The sequence below is a fragment of the Vulpes vulpes genome, chromosome 11, assembly GCF_048418805.1.
Source record: "Vulpes vulpes isolate BD-2025 chromosome 11, VulVul3, whole genome shotgun sequence".
NCBI lineage: Eukaryota > Metazoa > Chordata > Mammalia > Carnivora > Canidae > Vulpes > Vulpes vulpes.
Window position 1 is genome coordinate 95,104,484 of NC_132790.1, and position 14,150 is coordinate 95,118,633.

Consider the following 14,150-nt stretch of genomic DNA (forward strand, 5'->3'; position numbering starts at 1 on the left):
GGAGTAATTATGTTTGCTTTATTCCCTTTTTTGTGTCAACTGGTTTGAAAATTATATTCAATTTCTTGGCTCTCCATACGTTCTTGCATCTCCCTCTTCTTTCTGGGTTCAATTTTTGACTTCTTGAAGACATCCTTTAGCAGTTCTTTCAATAAAAATCTCTTTGCGTTCACATTTAAATAATAGGTTGGAGTGCCTGGGTAGCTCAGTCAGTTCAGTGTCTGCCTTCAGCTCAGGTCCTGATCCCAGGGTTCTGAGATGGAATCCTGCATTGGGCTCCTGGCTCAGTGAGGAGTCTGTCTCTCTGTACCTATCCCCCTGTCCCCCGTTGGTGCCCACCGCTGCTGATGGCCCCCCCCTTCATTCTCCTCCACCCCATGATCTTTCTGGTTTTTCTCTTGCACACACGTGCTCTCCCTTTCTCAAGTAAATGAAAAATAAAATCTTAAAAAAATGTATGCTTGCTTAACCCTGCATACAATTCTAGATTGACAATTCCAATGATTTTACTTCAGTATTTGAAGATATTACTTCATTGACTTCCAGTTTCTTTTTTTGCTGAGAAAGTCAGTTGCCATTCCTTTGTATTATTTTTAAATTTCAGAACTTGCTTTTCTTCGATTTTTAAATTTCATTATAATACCTGTATTTGAATTTATTTTGTGTTTCTTTAGGGTATATTTCCTGAGCTGGAATTTGTGTCATAGAAAATGTTCTTTTTCAGCCTTTCCAGATAATGCCAAATTGTTTCCCAAAATGATGGCCTTTTTATTTATTTTTTTTATGATAGTCACAGAGAGAGAGAGAGAGAGGCAGAGACACAGGCGGAGGGAGAAGCAGGCTCCATGCACCGGGAGCCCGATGTGGGATTTGATCCCAGGTCTCCAGGATCGCGCCCTGGGCCAAAGGCAGGCGCCAAACCGCTGCGCCACCCAGGGATCCCGCCAAAATGATGGCCTTAATTCACACTCCCGAGTTCTTACATCTTTATATAGCATTATGTCATGTGAGTTTTTGCTTGCTTATAATTTTGTTAGCAAAGAGAGGAAGATTGCTTCTCAGTGTCCCAAATGAGAAAGGAAAAGTTGAAATTGTATGTTATTCATCATAGATAAAGAAAGGGAGACAACTCACCCCAAGGGAAACAATGACCAGATCGTTTTTTAAGGCATTTAACCTGCAATAGACTTTTTAAAAAAATCTTTTTCAATTCCTCTGAAAATAAATAAGCTTTGTGGAAAAAACTTTCTGACTGATACATGTCCTTTTGTGTTCTGAACTTTTCACTTACTATCTTACGAGATGAAGTTTTGTTTGGGACTTGGTAAAAAAAAAAAAAATTGAGTCTTTTCTAATCCTTGGCCCTAAACTCCCTAAAATAGTTTTTAGAAGTTCTTTTCAGTACTTCAAATGTGCCTCCTCCCACATATATGAATTTCTATGGATTGTTTATGGATTCCTTTTCTTCTTTTATCACAGTAATACATTTATTCTCTGTTCAAAATGAAAATAGGTTTTTATCTGATTCTAAAATTTTTTTTCTGATTTTTAAAAAAGTTTTTATTTATGTACTTGAAAGAGTGAGCACAAGACAGAGAGAGATGGAGAGCACAAGCAGGAGAGGGACAGAGGGAGAGGGAGACTTGGGGCTCAATCCCAGGACCTGAGATCATGACTCTAGCTGAAGGCAGATGTCCAACCGACTGAGCCACCTAGGCACCCCATTTTCTTCTGATTCTAAATATAACATTTAGAGTTATTTTAATGTCTGTAGTTGATCTCAGCACTTAAAACACTGCCTGCATTCTTGTCACTATTTAGGGAGAATGACTTCTAAGCCATTTTAGACAGTAAGCTATTTGGGTATTCTCTTTTTAGTTGTTGCTGTCTTACAGTATTTTGGAGGTAGGAAATGCTACAATATCACATGCTGTTTATACTTTTTTTTTTTCGTTTATACTTTTAAGAGCATGTAAAAAAGAAAAAAAAAACTTGTCAGACACAAAGTCCTAAAAGCCCATTTTCTTTTTTTTTTTTTTTAAGGAGACAATTAGCAACTGTTAGTATCATGTGCCATATTAACCCTTCATGTTCTTGAAAACCACAACTAAGATATCCGTCAATCTCACTGTCTAATGTACTTTAAAAAAAACTCGTACATTTCCCCAATCTATTTTCTTCCAGTTTGCCTTCATTCAGCACAATGGGGAGAACAATTGCTTCTGCAGGGGGTAGCACAATTCTGCGTAAATGCAGTAAAAATAGCGTGTTACCTTGTTCATAGTTGAGAGAACTACACCTATAGTGATCTGAAGAGAAGAATAAAGTCAGATTAAAATGTTCTGTACTCGGGGCACCTGGGTGGCTCGGTTCCATGAGCCTCGGACTCTTGATTTCAGCTGATGTTTGATCTCAGGGTTCTGGGAGGGAGCCGTGAGTCAGGCTCTGAGCTCAGTGGGGAAATCTGCTTGAGGTTTCTCTCTTCCTCTGTCCTTCCCCCGCTTGTATGCTCTGTCGTTGAAAAAAAATAGATAAATCTTAAAAAAAAAAAAAAAAAAAAGTCCTGTACTCAAGGTGCTTTTATTTAAGGAATAAACAAAGCTGTTTTTTTTTTTCCCTTTCCTTTTCAACGTGTAGGATATGGACATTATTATTTTATTTTTTTGCTTTTCATGATGTCATTAAAAATACCGGTTTTAACATAAAACCAACTTGAGATACTTTGATGAAACGCTTCTAGAGATACTGTAATTATGTTTACATTAATTACACTAGCCTTTATGTAATATTTCCAGGTCTGATTTTCCAGGTTTGCTCCTCCCTCCCTCCCCTTCCCTCCTGATTCTGATTTTTATTTATGACTCCCTTAAAGGCAGGACAATACATTATTGTCCTCACCCCTGCTGAAGATCTTAGAATATGTAGTATGTATAGTCATAAGACACATAACAGAGCGGAGTACCTTTCATGGACTTTATTGAATTTTATTTTGCTGTAATTATTTTGTGTGTGTGTGTGTTTAAGTTTTGAGTACATGATAATCACGAGGTTCAAAATCCAGAAGGCACAAAAGCATACACAATAGGGAGTTTTCCTCCCATTCCTGTGTCCCAGCCACTCAGGTATGCCCCCTCCCCCGAGCAGTCAGGGTGACAAGTTATATCAGGGCTGTTCTACAGGTGTTTTTTTTTTTTTTTAATTTTTATTTATTTATGATAGTCAGAGAGAGATAGAGAGAGGCAGAGACACAGGCAGAGGGAGAAGCAGGCTCCATGCACCGGGAGCCCGACGTGGGATTCGATCCCGGGTCTCCAGGATCGCGCCCTGGGCCAAAGGCAGGCACTAAACCACTGCGCCACCCAGGGATCCCTCTACAGGTGTTTTTTACCTGATAACCCTCTCTAGCCCCCTCCTTTGTTTAAAAGAGAAGGTGTAAGAACGTGACACCTGTAAGGGACGGTTAAAGGCACCTTACTTTGAAGAAGCAGGACCAGAACCTGGGTTTGCCGGCGTTCTAATTCGGGGCTTTCGGGCATTCTCCGCACTCAGGCGCGCCGCCTCTTTAAAGGGGTGAGGGATCCCGGGGGGGGGGGGGGGAGGCTCAGCGGCTGAGCATCTGCCTTCAGCCCGGGGCGTGACCCCGGGGTCGCGGGATCGAGTCCCGCATCGGGCTCCCTGCACGGAGCGTGCCTCTCCCTCTCCCTCTGCCTCTCTCTCTCTCTCTCTCTCTGTGCCTCTTTTGAATAAATAAATAAAATCTTAAAAAAAAAAAAATAAAGGGGTTGAGTCCACCACTGGTTCATCAGTGCGGCTTGTCCCAATCCAGGTCATTTTTACGTTTCAGAGCAGTTTGCTTCAAGGTCGGCGTACCCGGGACGCAGAAGGTTAATCGCAGGAGGTGCCTTTCCTTTTTTCTTTTCTTTTCTTTTTTTTTTAAGGGCTGACCTAGGGCTCGATCACACGGCCCGACCTGCGCCGGGTCCCGGGGATGGCGCGTGGCAGGCCGAGTGCTGACGTCAGCAGGCTCCGGGCCGGGCCTCCGGGTCCCCGCTTCAGCCACGGGGCCGCCGGCGTCTCCCGCGACGCGTCCCCGACGGTTCCCGGGGGCGTCGGCGGGCGGTTGCGTCCTCGCCCCTTCGGCCCTAGCCCGCCCTGCCCCCCACAGCGGCTCCTTTGCAGAAGCCCGCCCTACTCTTCCCTTCCCTTCCCTTCCCTTCCTTTCCCTTCCCTTCCCGGGAAGACGGGATCACGCGGCCGAGAACGCGACTCCACGAGCCGGGCTGCTCTCGGGGCCGGGCTGGAGCGAGCCGCCAGGCGCCGTGGGAGAGTGGGAAGGCGCCTCAGCGGACAGCGCTGCGGGCCAATGGCTTCCCTCCGTGGTCGGGTGCCGGCCAATGAGGCGCGCGGGGGCGGGACTTCCGCCTGGCCCCGGCGGTGCCTTCCCCGCTCGGATTCCGGCCGCGGGGGTCGGTGCGGAGGTTCAGTCATGAAGTCGGGGTAGGGACTTCTCCCGCAGCGGCGCGGTGGGCGAGCCTGTTTGTTCTGCGGGGTCCGGCTTGCAGGTAAGAGCCTCTGTGGCCTCTCGGCAGCCGAGCTGGGGACTGTCACCGCCTCCCCGGACCCCCCGGGGCCTGGCCTGGAGAACACACCCCCTCGCCGGCCCCCTCGGTGGCGGCCCCGCTGCTGAGTCTCTGCCGCTCCTCCCCCCGGGCTGGGTGCGGAGGAAATAAGCTTTTTTTTTTTTTTTTTTTTTTGCAAAAGGTCGAAAAACAAACAGCCGCTGCCGCTGTGTCCTCCTCGGAGGGCAGACTCCCGCTGTCCCCAGCCCCTGTGCGCATCCTTCGAGTGTGGCCGTGTCTGAAGTTGTTACCTGTTTGGCTTCCCGCGTTCGCACCCTGCGGTGCCGCAGCCTGGGGGGACGTTGGCGGGGCTGCCCGTGGGCAGGTGCCTGCCGCAGAGTCCCCGGGCCAGACCGCTGGACTCTAGTCGGCGGGGACCCGTGTGTAGCCTTGGGAGGGAGGAGGGGCGGTCAGTCGCCGTCTTGGACTTGCATCCGCCTCCATCCCCCGCTGGAAGCTGGGGCGGGACTCTCCTAGGGACACCTCCACGTCCCTGCCCTTTCAAAGCCAGCAGCCCTGCCAGGGCGCTCAGGGAGGGAGTCGGCCCGCGCGGGTCCGGGTCCGAAGAACTCTGCCCCCGTTGGGGGGGGGGAGGGGAGGGGAGGGGAGGGCAGGCCTGGGGACCCAGCGATCCCAGGAGCACTCAGGCAACTTCAGAGGCAGCCACGGAGTGTTTTCTGCGAGTGTTTGGTGAATATCTCTATTCTGGCCACACCTGGGAGGAATACACTTCCGAAATGATTGGTTCCAGCCTCCGTTTCAGCACCGTGGGCAGCTGCTGAGGTCCGTTTCTGCGGCCCCCACGCTTGCCCGAGTGTTAAATGTTCCCCAGTGTGATGCAGCAGGAACCGTGAAGGGACGCACTCCCTTCAACAATGCGCTGTTGTTCTCCAAGAAGAACATCTGCAGTTTTTTTTTGATACAGTATAAATAAGATGGGTGTGCCTCCAGAGGGCTGTAGTAGAGGAGCACGTCAATTCAAGATTTAAGGAAGGGGCGGGATCCCTGGGTCCTGCCTGCGGCCCAGGTCGTGACCCCGGGGTCCCGGGATCGAGTCCCGCGTCGGGCTCCCTGCGTGGAGCCTGCTTCTCCCTCTGCCTGTGTCTCTGTCCCCCCCCCCCTCTGTGTCTTTCATGAATAAATAAATAAAGTCTTAAAAAAAAAAAAGATTTAAGGAGGGGCTTTCAAGGGTTTTTATCTATTTCAGGACTGTCTTTTGTGGGTTGAAGAGAGGAGTGCCATCTAAAGTGACACAAAACTGGACTTGTAGCGGTTAAAAAGAATTTCAAACAGAAGGTAAAAAGTAGTGCAGTGCTGTAGTTTGGAGCCCATGACGATTTATTAATGGGTTTTGGGATCAGTTTAGTTCATTGGTATTAACGTTGGAAAGAAAAAAAAAGCATATCAGGACATCCTGTGGAGTAAGATTAAATATTATTTTATGAAGCTTTTGTTTTTTTTTTTAAATATGTGTATATGAAGAGGAAGATGTAAGTGCATATCATATTATTGTGGATTATGGCAAAACAGTGGATCCCAGATTTCTTTGGGTCCAGGCTTCAGCTCTGCCACTTACTAATTCTATGACATTATCTGTGAGTAAGGGAAGAATTGTCGGAATTAGTTGAAATAAAATGTCTGCTACATAGTTAAGCCTCAAAGTGTTTTTTGTCTTTTTTTGTTGTTGTTGCTCTGCCACTTACTTACTAATTCTATGACATTATCTGTGAGTAAGGGAAGAATTGATGGAATTGTTGGAATTAGTTGAAATAAAATGCTACATAGTTAAACCTCAGAGTGCTTTTTTTTTCTTTTTTTGGTTGGTGTTTGTTTACTTGTTTTTGAAACAATTGGGTAAAAGCCTGGTTATTTCTGTGTCAGGAATGGTAACTGTTTTATTAATATATATACATTTTTTACCTTGTGTTTATTTGAGCCCGCCAGTGTGATGTCTCCAGATGTAATAGTAAATCATAGGGACATAATCTTGGTTTGTGAGGTTTAATACTGAAGGGTTTGGATCTATCCTTGTTTAAAGCTTATTTCTCTCAAGCATTTTGGGAGGGGCCTAAATTGTTACTAGCATCCAACACCCTTCTTTTGATATATTTATCAGAAATTTTTCAGGCACTCATTTTAACAAAGTTAAGGCAGGACTAAGGGTATGATAAGTTTATGTCTTTGAGTTAAAGCATTTTACATTTTATAGTTCTTCCCATAGGGTGTAATAAAATGAAGTGGCTTGGTCAGATATCATGGTATATTTATTTCATGTTGCTATGACCTGAAAATGGTTGATATTTAAATTAAAAGTGTCATTTTGGACATTTTAAAACCTGAGAGTTAATAATGTTTAACAGAAGACAAATGAGTTTGAGTCAAAAGAGTGTTTTGTACCATTTGACATATTACTATCATATGGCATTGCATATGGTAGTTTCATATGACCCAAAAAAGGGAAGAAAGTTTAGTAAGCATTGTTACTTTTCTCAAAAGAGGAAACAGAATAGACAAGTGCATTTCTTTTAATAAAGCATGGTTTAATAATTGTTTAAAAATTCGTGTATTCTGCAAATATTTATGAGCATATATCAAAAGTATATTGTTAAGCTTTACAAAGCTTTTATCCAAAAGTTGATTTGGAAACAAATGAGAACATATAATTGATATTGTCAGTTTACATATTATAACATATAAATAACAACAGTACTAATAGATAACGCTGATATATATTTTTTTACTATGGGCCAAATATAATTTTAAGCACTTTATATTATGTCATGTAATTCTGTTATTCATGTGGTAAGTAGTACAATTATCCCCCTCTTATAGATGGAGAAATAAAGATTATAAATCTTACAAATACATACTTACAAATACATAACTTGCTGAGTTTACACGGATTGTTAGTGGAGTAACTGGAATTTGAACCTAGGCATCCTGACTATAAAGCTGGTCCATCTTGTGCCATGTTTTACTAAAAACAAAACAAAACAAAACAAAAACTATATCTGTATATCTATATCTATACAGAATGCTGAGGTACCTGGGTGGCTCAGTCAGTTAAGCATCTGACTCTTGATTTCAGCTCAGGTCATGACCTCAGGGCTGTGAGATGGAGCCCTGTGTTGGGCTCCATCCTGGGTGTGGAGCCTGCTTAAGATTCTGTCTTTTCCCTCTGCCTCTCCCTCCCCCTTTCCCTTTCTAAATAAAAAATAAAATTAAAAAAATATAGAATGCAATGGGGTTATTTTGGATTCCTCCTTGTTTAGATGATCTTGGCTAAGCTCTGTTGGCCCTGTTCCCTCAATTCCTTTCTCAGAAATACAATATTAAGCCATTATGTTTTTGTGGGGATTAAGACAATTGGTAAAGCACTAGAGAGAATGTGTTCAATAAATGATATATGCCTTAGCCTTTTTCCTTTTATGTTGCGGATGTGATCATTTGAAAGGTTATTAGCAGTTGGAAGAGAATAGGAGAAGAAAGATAGTTCCTCATAAGGATGCTACCCAAGCAGAGAGATAAGAGGTAGGAAAGCTGAGAACATTTGCCAAGGTTTAATGTTTAAGGAACAGACTGGTAAAGATAGATCAATACAGATTATGGAGATCTTAAATGCCATGATAAGGATTTTGTATGTGATTCTAAATTGAGAAGAAGCCCTCTTTATGGATATGAATCTGGAACAGAAGTGCAGCAAAGGAGTTTAAACCTGGAGGTAGGAATACCAGGGGGTTTAATTACAGTAGTTGAGGCAAGAAGCGATGATGGTGGCGTTATAAGGAAGGGTATAGATCTAGAACACCCTTCCAGATCAACAATGTTGATACCATTGTATCAGCATTGTGAACTGACCTGAGTATGGGCCTAAGACAAATTTTGGGGAGGTTAGTGATGTTATTAACAAAAATAAGGAGATTGAGATGGACAGGTTCTAGTGGAAGGGAATTTAGGAGGAGAACTTATGGTAGGGATTTTTATTTTTTATTTTTTAAATACAATTTTACTTATTTATTTGACAGAGTAGAAGCAGGGAGAGCAGCAAGCAGAGAGAGGGAGAAACAGACTCCTTGCTGAGCAGTGAGCCCGGTTTGGGGCTTGATCCCAGGAGGGATCATGGCCTGAGCTGAAGGCAGATCCATAACCCTCCTTGCTGAGCAGTGAGCCCAATTTGGGGCTTGATCCCAGGAGGGATCATGGCCTGCGCTGAAGGCAGATCCATAACCAACTCAGCCACCCAGGCACCCCTATAGTAGGATTTTAGTTTGGATGCTGAGGAGTTGTTCAGATGTTTGGAAATGTATAGTAGGAGCTGGAGATCTGTGTATTCCATAAAAAGGGAAAAGCCCATTGTGGGGAGGTGATCTAAGGCAGTCGCCCTCTGAGTCAAAGTTTCATAGGAGTGATGTAATGCCTGAAGGTCCTCAGAAATGCAGATTTCTCACTTGTAGAGATGTACCCAGTATTTCTCCCTGTAACATATTTTGTGTCCTGGGAGGATGGAAGGGATGGTAGTACAGAGGGAAAACTTTGGAAACCTAGCAACGCTCAAATTTATTTTTCAAAAGAGAAGCAGTAAATTGAAGGCTCAGGATTCTCACAGTAAGGACTTGAAAAGATGCTGTGATTTTTATCGAGTGCCAGGCATAGACATTTTTACACACATGTTGAACACTGAATTGTTGTAACAGCTCCAGATTTGTTATTTTTGTACTCTTCTCTTTGTTACCCTGAATTAATTAATAGCAAAACCTTAAAAATCAGAGAGCCTGTGTGCTTGTAATGGGGGCAACAAAGAAGAGGGGACTTAGAGTGATTATATTTATAGCCAGGATTGTGGGAGAAGAATCTCCAAGGATCAGAGAAGGCTGCGTGATGTGGGAGGAAGAATAGAAATTCTGTGAATAAATCCCTCTACCAACTGTTCACCGGCTTCGATTCTTCATTCTGTAAAATGATGATGATAATAGCAATTCTGACCTGTTACAAGAAAGAAGGACAACATCTGGAGACCCTCTATACTTGAAAAAAGGGCTCTAAGTAGAAGCCCTTGTCGATTTCTTTTCTTGGCAGATTTACTAGGGTTTGGTGTGGTTGGGTAGGGCATGATGTTAAATAGTATATCCATCTGTGAACTAATTTTAGTTTTCTTCAATGCAAGGTCTCAGTAAATGGCCAGTGAAATAAAAGATTGGATGTTAGGCACACACATTAGGGTAAGGAAAATTTTACATATTTTGTCACACCATTGTTGGAAACATTACTTGCATCCTACTACTTGGATCCTAATAGTTGTATCATTCATGCACTCAACAAATATTTAAGTACCTCTTATTAGAGGCCCTGTTCTACGCACTTAGAGTACATCAGTGAACCAAAGACACTAATCTTTGCCCTCATAAACCTTGTCTTCTAGTGGGACAAATAAGGTATCTTTTAATAATGGAAAGTAATTAGATATTTCTAATACTATGTATTTATAAAATCATAATTTTTAAAAAGGATTTTATTATTTATTTTAAAGAGAGAGAGAATGAGTATGCATGAAGCAAGTTGAGAAGCAGAGGGAGAGCAAAAAGCAGATTCCATGCTAAGTGCAGGACCGGATGCAGGACTCAATCTCATGACCCCGAGATCATGACCTGAATCGAAATCAAGAGTGGGATACTTAACCAATGTAGCCTCTCAGGCACCCCCAAAAAATTATAATTTAAAAAAGATAAGAGTACTTTACCAGATTGTAAATAATATTGTAGAGCACTCTGAAAGAAGGGACTGTGTTAGTCTTACTCATGTGTGTCTCCCAATTTCCCCTTCTTCCCAGTGGAACGACTTAGAGGTATTTAATATGCAGCAAATGTAGATATTCATTAAATGTTTATGATAGGGAGAAGGAATTGTGTTAAGTCACAGGCCAGATCTTAAAGGAACCAGTTAAATATAGCAAACATTAAGGACCGAAGTACTCACTAGATTGATAACTGGGAGAAAGAGAAAAGTGCTATGAATTGCATTGCTTGGTTTGCCTATGAGGTTGAAATGGAAATAAAATTATATTGAAGCTGTAAGCATCAACATTAAGGGAAGGTGGGTGTACCAAACTTGCCCACTAATTAGCTGGGTGATTTGACATAACTTTACTTCTCAGTTCATTTCCTCATTTACAAAATGATGTTGGATTTTTCTAGTTAAAGCAAAATCTGCTTTTAGGACTTAAAAATATTTATTGCAATAATGCTCCATTTTAGTAGGGCAGATAGGACAGAGCTGATCCTGAGCTTCCATGGTAATCAGACTAAATTTATACTTAAAGAACTAGATTTAAAAAAAAATCTACAAAATTATTATCTATTTATGTTACTAATATGACTGCATTGTAATTTTAAAGAGTAAAGAAAAAATATCGCCCAATATAAATTTCCCTTTTTGCCATTATGTAGGAAAAACAAGCCGTAGTATTTTAGACCCTAATAATGGATATTCATACTTTCATTTTATAACAGCCTTTGATTCTTGTGCCAGGTACTAAGTATAGAAATCAGAAAAGACATAATCCCTAACTTCAAGGAGTTTTAAAGGTAATGGGAGTGATGAACAGTTAGTTTTGTATTGTGGTGGCGTAGAGAAGGCACTTATATAATGAGGGGCTGTGAGAAGAGAAAGCTCATATGGTTAGAGAAGAAAGACTGAGGAGCAATGAATGGCAAGGGACGAAGCTAGAGTTGTAGAGCCAGTTTATGAAAAACTTTTTCTGCTAAGCTACAATTTAATTTTATTCTGAAAGTTGCTTAATCTGTTGATGAATTTTATGCAGGAAATAACGTGATCAGGTATTTGCGTAGGTACCTTTGCATTCCTCTTAAGACAAAGATATACAAAGGAAATATATTATTTCAATGATACAGTCCTACTTGAGGAAATCAGACTTTTAACTATTTTAGTCTTCAATAAAGTCTGAGGAGGACTAGTGTTAATTTTGTGGTTTTAGAGTATCAGTAACTATAAAATGTTTGGATATTAGAACATTTAAATATTCATAACCACATTAATATAAATTGAGAAGACAACTGAAATTTTGGGATATTCTGCTTATTGAAGTAAGAGAGCTTCTGGTCAGCTATAAGAATTTGATTTAGAATGCTTTCTCAAACTAATTTGTTGAATTTTGATTGAATGTGATTCTAGTTCAGGTTCTAATGACCGATATACTCTGTTAAACTTTATTTATTTATTTATTTATTTATTTTTACTCTGTTAAACTTTAAAGAGGGAATGAATTTCCAAGGAGAAGTACCACCTTGTGATGGATGAATATTTTTAAATCCAGTCATGACAGAGACAAATAAGAATTGAATTTTTACTTTGCTTAGATATAAAACACCTGATAAAATGTTAAAAGAATAATTTATTGGCCTAGTTACTGTGCTTGTAATTTACATGTTTGTCCAACATTTATCATAAGCATTAAAGGCTTAAACTTTTTTTTTAAAGATTTTTTAAAAATTTATTCTTGAGAGAGACAGAGAGAGAGACAGAGACAGAGGCAGAGACACAGGCAGAGGGAGAAGCAGGCTCCATGCAGGGAGTCTGACGCGGGACTTGATCCCGGGACTCCTGGATCACGCCCTGGGCCAAAGGCAAAGGCAGCGCTAAACCGCTGAACCACCCAGGGATCCCCAAAGGCTTAAACTTTTTTGAGGTGAAATTCAGCTAACCTGAAATTAACCATTTTAAAGTGAACAAGGGAGCAGCGTTTTGTATATTCACAGTGTTCTACAACTACTACTTCTGTCTAGTTCCAAAATGTTTTTGTCATTTTTATTTTTATGATGTCAGATTATCCTAAATATGAATAGTTTGTAGTGTCCTTTCAGTATATTGTTAAATGATTTTCTAATTATACTAGTGAATTCCTGGTATCATGTTATATATATACTGGGCTATTATAATAGAAAATAGAACATTATATTTATTTATTTGTTTATTTTTATTTATTTTAAATATTTTATTTATTCATGAGAGGCACACAGAGAGAGGCAGAGACCTAGACAGAGGGAGAAGTAGGCTCCTCACGGGGAGCAGATGTGGGACTCAATCCTGGGACTTCAGGATCATGCCCTGAGCCAAAGGCAGACAGACGCTCAACTGCTGAGCCACCCAGGCATCCCGAATATTTTATTTTAAGCTTTTGGAGAGGACTTAATTCCGATGTTACAGAGAAAGCCTTAAGGATAAACCATACTTAGCACTGATTCTGGTTTAGGGATCCATGAGTAATAAAATAAGATTGGAATGGAAACTGATGTGAGTATATAAATTATCACTAATAAACATATTAATGATAAACATAATAATAAAAAAGTTTACCTTTCTCAGTTTTTCTTGAAAGTTTTCGAATATTTAGCCTTATGATTTTATCACGAAGAGACATATGAACAGTTTCGACCTTACCCGTAATTCAAAGCAATGCAAATTTATACAATTATCAGATCTTCTGGAAAGGCTGGAAATTTGCTGATGCAGACCTGTATTTGAATATTAGCTCTACTTTATAAGAGGTGTCATTGGGCAAGTTACTTGAAAATAAGAGCAAATACTTATAAAGTTCTTGGTATATGGTAGGCACTGTTATAAACACTTTGTTACTGATTAAATCTGTTTCTTTATGGAAAGATTGTATAATCAATCTCTATCTGTTGATAGTATTTTGAGGATTAAAAAAATAATGTGTATTAAGTACTTAACCAAAAATGTAGTAAGCATTCAATATACATCAGCTGTATTTATCATATAACTTTACCTAATATCAACTAAGATGGGGAAAGGATAATCAGTGCAATGAAATGCACACTTATTTGGAAGTGTAAATAGAAATAACGTTCTAGAAATAACGTTTCTATTTACAAATGTTATTTCTAGAAGGCAGTTAGGCAATATGTATAAACTCTTAAAATGTTTCTTTGGTGTGGTGATTCCACATCTAGGAATTTATCCTAATAAAATAATCAGAAATGTGTAAAGATATTTATATTTATCTTAGAATTATTTGTAATTGCCATAGTTGGATTCATCTTAATATTGACAGTTGTGGAATTAGAAAAAGCCATGATTGAGCTATATAATGGAATAATAAATGGCAATTAACATTTTATTCCAAAGGGTAAATGTTGTGAGGAGTTTTATTCCAAAGGGTAAATGTTTGATATAACTTTCAGCAAAAAAAAGCATACAAATCATAATACAATATAATACAAATGATGTAAAATATGGTAGAAGAAACAGTCACTCATGGTTGGATCAGAGAAGCAGAACCATTGTGAATAAAGTGAATGGTGTAGAATAAAGGATTAGATTTTAAGAAATTCTAGCAACGGGTTATGAAATATATCGTAAGGTTGTTGCCTTTGTGCCTTGTATGTTGGGTGAGCTAGGTTCCGTATGGGTTAACTGGGTGGCAGTGAAGAAGAAGAACTTAAAGTGAGGTTTGGAGATCAAGGATATACTAAAACGAACTGTGAGAACTAACAC

At 40.6% G+C, this 14,150-nt stretch overlaps 1 protein-coding gene across 5 annotated transcripts in view; it reads left to right on the top strand.

Moving 5' to 3' along the window:
• The first annotated feature begins 4,005 nt into the window (after positions 1 to 4,005).
• RNF13 (ring finger protein 13) overlaps positions 4,006 to 14,150 on the top strand; it is a 150,428-nt gene continuing 140,283 nt past the window's right edge. Inside the window, exons 1-2 of one of the 5 annotated variants that reach the window (XM_072727127.1) lie at positions 4,013 to 4,562; positions 5,827 to 5,915. The gene's annotated coding sequence lies outside the window, so the exon portion shown is untranslated. Of the gene's footprint in view, positions 4,563 to 5,826; positions 5,916 to 14,150 lie in introns of all 5 variants that reach the window. The other 4 variants (XM_072727128.1, XM_072727126.1, XM_072727129.1 and 1 more) reach the window with 4 other exon arrangements.